General features: G+C 44.6%; 1 protein-coding gene across 1 annotated transcript in view; it reads right to left on the bottom strand.

Annotated features, from left to right (window-relative positions):
- LOC141147337 (uncharacterized) overlaps positions 1-10,459 on the bottom strand; it is a 110,066-nt gene extending 99,607 nt beyond the window's left edge. The window contains exon 1 of the mRNA XM_073634575.1: positions 10,326-10,459. The gene's annotated coding sequence lies outside the window, so the exon portion shown is untranslated. The remainder of the gene's footprint in view (positions 1-10,325) is intronic.
- Positions 10,460-10,901: the final 442 nt, after the last annotated feature.

The following is a 10,901-nucleotide window of genomic DNA, read 5'->3' on the forward strand; positions in this document are numbered from 1 at the left end:
GGAACTTAGGAGTCGGACGGCGATGGTGATCTGCTGATGTTTTATGCCTGGAAGCAGCTAGATGAAGATTCTCAGAGACTTCTTTCCAGATAGAGTTGAAGGACCTTTGAGTTTCAGCTGCTGCTGGTACAAGAGGAGAAATGGGAACAGGAAAGGGAACAGATGGATGCTGCCCATAAACAGTGAAGAAGGGAGATTTTCCAGAACTGACATTGGAGTGATGGTTTAAGGCAAACTTTGCCCAGGGCAAAAGGTCCACCCAGTCATCTTGGTGGGCTGAGATGAAGGCACGGAGAAAACGTTCTACATTTTGATTGACATATTCCGTTTGCCCATTGGACTGGGGATGAAAGGCAGATGAAAAATCCAATTTAATCCCAAAGGAGCTGGCCAAGGCTTTCCAAAACCGAGCAGTAAATTGAACTCCTCTGTCAGAGACGATATGTGAAGGCATCCCATGAAGATGAAAGATCTCCTTAATGAAAGTTGTGGCAAGACTGGGAGCAGAAGGTAGGCCAGGGAAAGGAATCAAGTGACACATTTTGGAGAACCGATCCACCACTACCCAGATGACTGTAGAACCAGTTGAGGGGGGCAGATCTGAGATAAAATCCATGGAAATACAATGCCAAGGTATATCGGGAACTGCTAAGGGCAAAAGCAACCCAGCAGGGGCGGACGTGGAAGATTTGGATAGTACACAAACCGTACAAGCTTGAACGTATTCCTTGACAGCCTTACGAAGAGAAGGCCACCGGTAATGACGCTGAAGAAAATCACAAGCACAAGGTATGCTAGGATGTCCAGAGAACTTGGAGTCATGTGCCCAAGCAAGGAGTTTGGGACGAAGTGCGGGAACTACAAAAGTTTTACCTGGAAGAGGCTTCATAGACCGGAGCTGAGTAGTGGCTAGAATACGATGCGGAGGGATGATGGGACCAGGATATAGGTGATTCTCAGAATCGTTGACATCAAACGACCTGGACAAGGCATCGGCTCAAAGGTTTTTGGCACCCGGACAAAAAGTAATGTTAAAGTTGAAGTGGGCGAAAAAGAGGGCCCAGCGAGCTTGACGTGGGATCAAGTGTTTTGCGGATTGTAAATACTGCAGATTTTTATGATCAGTATAGATGGTAATACAATGGGGAGAACCCTCTAGAAGATGTTGCCATTCTTGAAGAGCTAGTTTAATAGCGAGTAGCTCACGGTCCCCAATGGTATAGTTCTTCTCCGCATCAGAAAACTTCTTGGAAAAGAAAAGAATCTGCAAGGCTGAGACTCGCCCTTCTGAGCTTGGAGTAGGACGGCACTGACTCCTACTGAAGAAGCATCAACCTCCAAAGAAAGGGGTTTTGTAATGTCCAGACGTAGGAGAATTGAGGTGGATAGGAAGGCTGCCTTGAGTTTGAGGAAAGCATTAATGGCTTCAGGGGACCAGAGCCGGGCATTGACACCCTTAAGAGTGAGAGATGTAATAGGGGCCACCAAGGTGGAGTAGTTACGAATGAATTGGCGATAGTAATTGGTGAAGCCTAAAAAGCGTTGGGTGGCTTTAAGACCAGAGGGCTGGGCCCACTCAGAGATGGCCCGAAGTTTGCCTGGGTCCATGAGGAGGTCCTGTAACGAGATTATGTAGCCCAGAAATGGAACTTGTGTTTGTTCAAATAGACATTTCTCCAATTTTGCATATAGACAATTGTCCCGTAGACGCTGTAGAACAGCTTTCACATGAAGACGATGGGTAAGTAAGTCTGGTGAGAAATAAGAATATCATCCAGATATACAATAACACTGACATACAGAAGGTCGCGGAAGATCTCATTAACCAAATTTTGGAAGACCGCTGGGGCATTGCATAAGCCAAAGGGCATCACAAGATATTCATAATGTCCGTCCCTGGTGTTAAAGGCGGTCTTCCACTTGTCACCTTCCCGGATTCTTATTAAATTGTAGGCCCCTCTAAGATCCAGCTTGTTAAAAACATGAGAACCTCGCAGTCTGTCAAAGAGTTCCGAAATTAAAGGAAGAGGGTATCGGTTCTTCACGGTGATGGCATTAAGGCCCCTGTAGTCGATGTATGGACAGAGTGAACCATCTTTTTTCGCTACAAAGAAGAACCCAGCTCCAGCAGGTGAGTTTGATTTACTGATGAAACCCTTTTGCAGGTTTTCTTGAATGTATTCAGACATGGCTTGTGTCTCGGGGATAGATAGAGGGTAGACTCGGCCTCAGGGAAGAGAGGTCCCTGGTAACAGGTCAATGGAGCAATCATAGTCTCTGTGAGGAGGAAGGCGATCAGAGGACTTTTTGCAGAAAGCATCTTGGAAAGACTGATATTGGGAAGGCAACACGGGAGTTGTGGAGGTCTCAGCCAGAGGAATGGAAGGAGGAGGTAGCACCTTGGAAATACATTGTTGCTAACACTGAGGACCCCAAGCCAATACTTATCCAGAATTCCAGTCAAGATGCGGGGAGTGTTCCTGCAACCATGGAAGGCCCAGGATGATGGGACTAGAGGATTTAGGCAGAATTAGGAAAGAGATCTCCTCAGCATGCAAAACCCCAATGCATAAGACAATAGGAGGGGTTTTAAACCGGATGGGGCTCATAGGTAAGAAGGAGCCATCTACTGCGGTCACGGAGAGGGGTATAACAAAGGCAACAAAGGCAATGCCCAACTCGGAAAATAAAGATTGTTCAATGAAATTTGAGTCCACAACGCAGAGAGTTGATAAGCATTTTGAGCCCAGTGGATAGCCACGGGAAGTGGACAAAATTAAAGGATCGGTCTAGATCACCTCCCTCCGAGTTGACCTAGACCCTGGAGTTTCCCAGACAGACTGGACAGGAGTTCAAAAGATGTCTTTTATCGCCACAATAAAGGCACAAGCCCAATCCCATGCGCCATGCGACAGCCAGAAGGGGAATGACTAGATCTGGATTTCTCCAAGGCCCACGCCTGGTAGCGAATGTCTATTTGAATGCTCAATGCAATTAAATCATCCAATGTGGTAGGAATGGTGCGTCCAGCGAGCTCATCCTTGACACGCTCAGATAGGCCTTGCCAGAAGGTAACGGTAGCAGCCTCATTATTCCATTTGAGTCCAGCGTAATTGAAATGCGTGTTGGCCGACTGTCATTTCTTGATGACGAAGACGAAGGACGGCCCCAGCAGCTGAAGACACTCTGCCGGGCTCATCAAAAGTTTTCCGGAATGCATCCAAAAAGAGCTGGAGGTCGGCGGTGATAGAATTGTGTGATTCCCAGAGTGGGGAGGCCCAAACTAGAGCATCACCGGAGAGGAGACAGATGATATATGCGACTTTGGTGCGATCAGTTGGAAAATGGTGACTGGAAAGTTCAAAGTGGATGGAACATTGATTAATGAAGCCCCGACAAGACTTAGGGTCACCAGAAAAACAAGGTGGCGGCAGCAGATGCAGGCAGGGATTGCCAGGTGTAGGAGGTAACATGGGAGCAGCTGAAGCAGAAGCAGGAACGGGAGGAGCTGAAGTTGCAGCGAGTTGCAGACGATCCAGATGGGAGGCAAGATCCTGAAGGACCATTATTTGCTCTTGATTTGCTTGCTGGGAGTTAAGTCTCTACTGAAGAAAAAGAGGGGGAATGTGGGACTTTAAATTGAAGCGGTTGAAATGCGGAGGTGATGGTATATATATAGTTTTATTTGTATAAAATTATTCAACCACACTCTGTTTGAAGGTGAAAACTATTCATTAAATTTGAAAGATTTAACCCAGTACACTCACCAACCCCGGTAGTAAGTGCAGCATGGGGCGAGCGAGACATGGCGAATCGGGAGCATAGACCACATCACGGGAGCTGAAATTTAATGAATAGTTTTCACCTTCAAACAGAGTGTGGTTTACCTTATTTACTATATTTACAGGGATCTGTCGCATCCGCTCCTGACGAGTGGAAATGAATCCACGAAACGCGTAGAGCTACATGATGCTACAGACACATTTACTATGACCCATGATCTTACCTTTATGAACCCAGCTATCCTAGATTTCTATTATGTGATCATTTACACAGGTGCCGGGCATGCTGTGTTGGGCTTGTTTAGGCCGTTTTGCTGTCGCATACTACCTACTTGATTGTTTTTGAATTTTATTTAGTTATATGTTTTATACCTTTGTACTACCGTGTTCACACCTTGTGCATATATGTAACAAATGAAATTGAATAATTTTATACAAATAAAACTATATATAAACCATCACCTCCGCATTTCAACCGCTTCAATTTAAAGTTCCACTTTCCCTTTTTTACGTGGGAGTTAAGTCTCTGAACTAGATGTTGCATTTGATCCTCGGTCAGTGGCTGATTCTCAGAGGTGCTCATGGATTGAGCAAACTGTCATGGTACTACTTACAGTGAGCCCACAGGCGAGCAGGTGACACTGGATCCCCCAGGGCGTGGAGTCTAAGGGCCAGCCGATATTCTGCCAGGGATCCCCTCACAAGGGTTTGGACTTAGCTGCATGCTGACCCCAGGTCATGACCCCCGGGTTCACCCTGCTTGCTAGGGAAGTACCAGAAGACACTGTCATACAAGGATGGATGGATGAAGCAAAGGAGAGCCGGATAGCAAGCCAAGGTCAAGGCGGGCTGCAGACAACATAATCAGAACAAGCCGATTCGGTACACAAGAGATCAGTTCACGAGAGGTCAGGTTAAGGCAGGTTACAGGTAGGGAGCAACCAGAACTAGTCAGAAGGGATTTAAATAGAGAAGCACATGAGGGGCTGGACAGGAAGTAGCGGGAAGGAATCCTATATTAAGCAACAGGTGAGGCCGGTGACACCCATAGCTGCAGAGTGCAGCAGAGCTGAACACAAGCTAGTGGAACAACAGGTGCCAGCCGGCCTACAGCAGTAAAGGTGAGACACAGATCAGCTCCGCAGCTGATCTGTGACAAAATATATAATGTTACAGCAGCTCCCATCTAGGAAGAAATAATGAAATCTTGGGTAGAAGTAAATGTAATGACATAACTCTGTCTCTCTCTCTGTTTGTTATATTAAACATCATATAAAACTTAATTTGATAAGAATAAAATTCTGGTCCCATCACAACCATTGTGTAATAACCCTCAGTGACCACCAGGTGGTGCCAAACTCCACCACCTGCTCAGATTGTACTGTACAGATTGCACACTAGATGGCGCGTTACAGAGATATCAGATGCATTGTACTTCATATAACAAAAATCTCTTTTCTAGGTAACTGCTTTTGTGCAACTCTGACCTAAAAACCCATCTGTGTGTATATACTCTCTCTATCTATATCTATATCTATAAACAGTATCTGACAAAAAGTAAGTACACCCCTCAGTTACAATTGTGTAAATCTTTTCATGTGACAACACTGAAGAAATGACACTTGTCTACAATGTAAAGTAGTGAGTGTACAGCTTGTATAACAGTGTAAATTTACTGTCCCCTCAAAATAACTCAACACACAGCCATTAATGTCTAAACCGCTGGCAACAAAAGTCAGTACACCCCTAAGTGAAAATGTCCAAATTGGGCCCAAAGTGTCAATATTTTGTGTGGCCACCATTATTTTCCAGCACTGCCTTAACCCTCTTGGGCATGGAGGTCACCAGAGCTTCACAGGTTGTCACTGGAGTCCTCTTCCCCTCCTCCATGATGACATCACAGAGCTGGTGGATGTTAGAGACCTTGCGCTCCTCCACCTTTCGTTTGAGGATGTCCCACAGATGATCAATAGGGTTTAGGTCTGGAGACATGCTTGGCCAGTCCATCACCTTTACCCTCAGCTTCTTTAGCAAGGCAGTGGTGGTCTTGGAGGTGTGTTTGGGGTGGTTATCATGTTGGAATACTGCCCTGCGGTCCAGTCTCTGAAGGGAGGGGATCATGCTCTGCTTCAGTAGGTCACAGTACATGTTGGTGTAGTGCTGGTAGATTTTTAATCTACCGCTGATAGGTAAATCTTGTGGGTTACTTGTTAGGTGAAGTTAGATTTGCCTCTGTTCCAGCTTGGCTGAGTTGCGTGTAGTTCCACATTGTGCCGGTGGGTGTTGTTGTCACCATCGGCTAGTGTTGGAAAAGCAACGTGTTGAAGCGTATGGATGCTCCTCTGTCCCGGGGACAATTCGGTGGAGCTGGTCCTCTGAGTTGCATTCTGGGAGAGGGTATTTATGGGACAGACGCCATGTTTAGGGGTTCATTTTCAGCCACCTGCTGGCCCTCCTGGCTGACAGGTATGTGTTAAGAGTACCACCTCGTGGCCCTCTGTTCTGGAGGCCCACGTCGCTGTGGGGTGTGGGTGGGCCCAGAAGCCTGTCTGGGGCCTACCACAGCAGCCGAGGAATGGTCCTCAGCTGTCTATCCAGAGTGAAGAAGCTGGACAACCGAGGAGATCCCAGGGGAGGACCCGTCATGGAAGGACCATGCAGAGTGCTGGTCTGGAGAGGGGCCTGGTGACTCGGTTGGAGGACGTATCCTGAAGTAATCTTACTGCATAGTACTGCCGGGTTGGCTTAAAGGTTCAAGTACTGTGTCTGACATTCACTGCAAGTCAATACATCCTGTGGCAGAGGATCGGACGGGTTTTATTCCAAACGAGTCTGTGGCAGAGACTTTTGTTCATGCTACGTACTGGCTGCTAGACAAGTGAGAGAGGCCTATCCAGGCGGGCAAAGATTGAATCCCACAAGGGGAGCGCATTCAACCATTCAACCGCAAGTGTTAAATTCAAGAGAATGTTCTAAAGAATACTAAGGAAAGGTATTTGAGCTTCCCTGCAACTTTCCTTCTGCCTCTTTACTGCTACTTCCTTTGTTATTTGTTCATTAAAGCATTGGAAAATCTATTCAAGCATTAGTGTCTACATCGTCCAGAGGTAAACTCAATGGGACCCCTAGACCCGGGGTCGGTGAGACAGAGGTATCAAGAGTGAAGGTAACAGCTCGCTTTAAACCAGCAGCTCCACCGAGAGTTAGTGCTACATTGGCATTCATGGTTCCCTCAATGATCTGTAGCCCCCCACTCATGCAGCCCCAGACCATGACACTCCCACCACCATGCTTGACTGTAGACAAGACACACTTGTCTTTGTCCTCCTCACCTGGTTGCCCCCACACACGCTTGTCACCATCTGAACCAAATACATTTATCTTGGTCTCATCAGACCACAGGACATGGTTCCAGTAATCCATGTCCTTAGTCTGCTTCTCTTCAGAGAACTGTTTGTGGACTTTCTTGTACATCATCTTTAGAAGAGGCTTCCTTCTGGGATGACAGCCATGCAGACCAATTTGATGCAGTGTGCGGCGTATGGTCTGAGCACTGACAGGCTGACCCTCCACCCCTACAACCTCTGCAGCAATGCTGGCAGCACTCATACGTCTATTTCCCAAAGACAACCTCTGGATATGATGCTGAGCACGTGACCTCAACTTCTTTGGTGGACCATGGCGAGGCCTGTTCTGAGGGGAACCTGTCCTGTTATACCGCTGTATGGTCTTGGCCACCGTGCTGCAGCTCAGTTTCAGGGTCTTGGCAATCTTCTTATAGCCTAGGCCATCTTTATGTAGAGCAACAATTCTTTTTTCCAGATCCTCCCTCAGAGAGTTCTTTGCCATGAGGTGCCATGTTGTACTTCCAGTGACCAGTATGAGAGAGTGAGAGCGATAACACCAAATTTAACACACCTGCTCCCCATTCACACCTGAGACCTTGTAACACTAATGAGTCACATGACACCGGGGAGGGAAAATGGCTAATTGGGCCCAATTTGGAGATTTTCACTTAGGGGTGTACTGACTTTTGTTGCCAGCGGTTTAGACATTAAATCCGCAATTTTTTTATTTAAATTCAGCAGTTACAAACACTGTAGCTGCTGACTTTTAATAAGGACACTCACCTGTCCAGTGAGCCCACGATGTTGGCCCCCTGAGGCCGATCTGTCCATCGGATGCTGGCGCCTCCATCCTAATGAGGGGGAACAGGCAGTGGAGCCTTGTGGCTTTACTGCCAGTTTCCTACTGCGCATGCGCAAGTCGCACAGTGCTTTGTGAATGGCCCCGTTGTTTTCTGGGACACACACACATGTCCCAGAATGCAACGGGGCCGCTCGACGAAGAGGAGGAAGCTCCGCGGAATAGGAAGAGGCAGATTAGGAAGACTGCGTAGCAACAGGGGTTTCAGGCAAGTTACATTTTTTTTTTTTCAAATGTTTTTTTTTAAATTTTTTTAAGAATTTGAATGCGCTTTTTTATTTTAGGGTGGCCTTCCGCTTTAAGGGCTGTGTGTTGAGTTATTTTGAGGGGACAGTAAATTTACACTGTTATACAAGCTGTACACTCACTACTTTACATTGTAGACAAGTGTCATTTCTTCAGTGTTGTCACATGAAAAGAGAGAAGAAAAGATTTACACAAATGTCACTGAGGGGTGTACTTACTTTTGTCACATACTGTATATACTGTATATATAAATAGTTAAATAATAATAGTGTTGGACTATTTCCAGATACTGATAAAGGTCCACAATCCCTGCTAATTATTCAAAAGTATAAATGTAAAGGAGAGAGCCTGAGCTACCTCCTATGATTTGGGATTTTTAGGTGGACACAATCATCTGTATAATAAGGTAAGCACAAACTTTAGAAGTTTGAATAAAATTACATTTTATTGAATACAAAAACACATATAATCAAGTGTAGTAAAATCATGAGCTACAAACAGTCCATTAGAGATACTTAGTACTAATTATTATTAGTCCGAATAATGCCGGTAAAGATGCTAGACTTGTGCACAACGGAAAATTTTGTTTAGTTTCGGTTCGTTGTCATTCGTAAAATACATCATCTTGTTCTGTTATATTCGTTATGTTACATTAATACGTTTTCGGAAAATTCGTCATTTCTGTAGAGTGTTGATATTCGTTATACTGAACCTCGAATCATGTCGAACTCATTCGTTATATGCGCTATAATTTCGTTCGTATTAGTTGAAATTCGATAATTGTGTATGTATATATATTCGTGATAATGATTCGTAGTTTGGAAAGTCGTTTGTTTATTGAATCTATTAACACACACAATGACAATATCTCTTCTCCTCGGCTCAAATACAATACGACACCCTTCTCACTCACTTCTCTGGAATGCACTTTGCCAGTAATCCAACCTCCAGCACAAAATTAATTAGCTGATTGGACTGTAAGATTTACTTTGAGGTGACCTTTTGTTTCATTAGGTCTTTAACGAAGTCTCAAATCATGTCGAATTAATTCGTTATATCCGCTATAATTTCTTTCGTATTAGTTGAAATTCGTTGTTTTTTTTATTCGGACATTCGGATGCATCCAAATGTCAGAAAGATGCAAAATTCGGCCGAATTTCAATTCGTTACAAAACTGATTGCACATGTCTAAAAGATGCTTGAATATGCAATGTGCCAACATGTTTCGCGGATTTCCTGCTTCTTCAAGGGCGTCGCTAACTTCTGTTGGTATCTCTAGATTATATAAATTCATATTAGGTACTGTTTTATAGTTACATCATTCAGATACAATTTCTTACGCTAATAGAAGTGCTTACCCAATATAGGTTATCAATGCCTAAAAATGGGGCCTGCAAAGCCCGACTCATACCAAAAGGCTCAGCCCACTAGCAGCCGATCACAATCACTACCCCAGGACAGTCAGAGCGCATGGGGTTGGAGAGTGGGATGTCGGATCATGTACTGACCAATCTAGTAGATAAATGTGTCCTGTGTGAAAAAAACGATATTTCCAATTGATTTTGTCTGCCAGATTCTATTTCCATCTTTTTGTCAGGGAGAGGGACATTGGGGTTTTTCAATTCATTTTACTAATTTTGGGTTCTCACTACTATTGTCTATAAATCCTTAATAGCCATATTGATCCCATGACGCCATATCCCCTTTGGTCATTTGAACCCTTTTATATCATTTTAAAACATCTCAGAGGAAATAATCACCCAGATAGATACATCTAAATTATATTTCTCTAAGATTACATGATAGGTTTAGAAGTCAAATAAATAACTGAACATATGTGTCCATATGCTTATACATTAGGATGTGTCTGCTGCTATAATGACAGCGGGCAAATCCTCACTAGACATTGCAGACTACACCCATATAAATGGGAATGACGTCTAGAGCATTGTCTCAGCGCTATATTATAAATTATTGACATTATAGATAGAAAAAGGGGACAGGGCATCAATAAATCAAACATGACTGGCGCCATCTATTTCTGTATTTCCATCTCATTGTAATAAGGGAGATTGTGTTGTTATTAATTACCTTAGGTTTGGTAAGAGATCGAAAACTTGTAGTTAATGACTCTCGGGATGTCATATCCTGCACTTGCCACCCGTAATGCTGGCTGCCGCCGTCCGTGATGCTAGCTGAGTGCGTCTCCTTAAGTCTCTCGCCCCGGAAGTGAAGTCAGGGGTCAGCTGACCCTTTACTTCCAGTGGGATCACGGAGACTTAAGGAGACGCACTCAGCTAGATGATTGTGTCCACCTAAAAATCCCAAATCATAGGAGGTAGCTCAGGCTCTCTCCTCTACATTTATACTTTTGTATATATAAATACTCCTCGCAGGTCCATATCTGCACAGTGCTATATGTAGGAGTTCATGACAGGCGGTGGGTGACGAGGAGCGCGGTGCTCACAGCTGTTGCTGGTATTTTGTATTTCTGAGAAATTAAATAAAATACAGACTTGTCTACAGCCGCCTGTCTTGGATTCCTCTATAGAAATATAAAATCACATAATAATCATAAAAAACCCCCAACATTGGTGTCAGTGGATGTAATAATAATCCCCAGCATTGGTGTCAGTGGAGGTAATAATAACCCCCAGCATTGGTGTC

The sequence above is a fragment of the Aquarana catesbeiana genome, linkage group LG06 (assembly GCF_042186555.1).
Source record: "Aquarana catesbeiana isolate 2022-GZ linkage group LG06, ASM4218655v1, whole genome shotgun sequence".
Classification (NCBI taxonomy): Eukaryota; Metazoa; Chordata; class Amphibia; order Anura; family Ranidae; genus Aquarana; species Aquarana catesbeiana.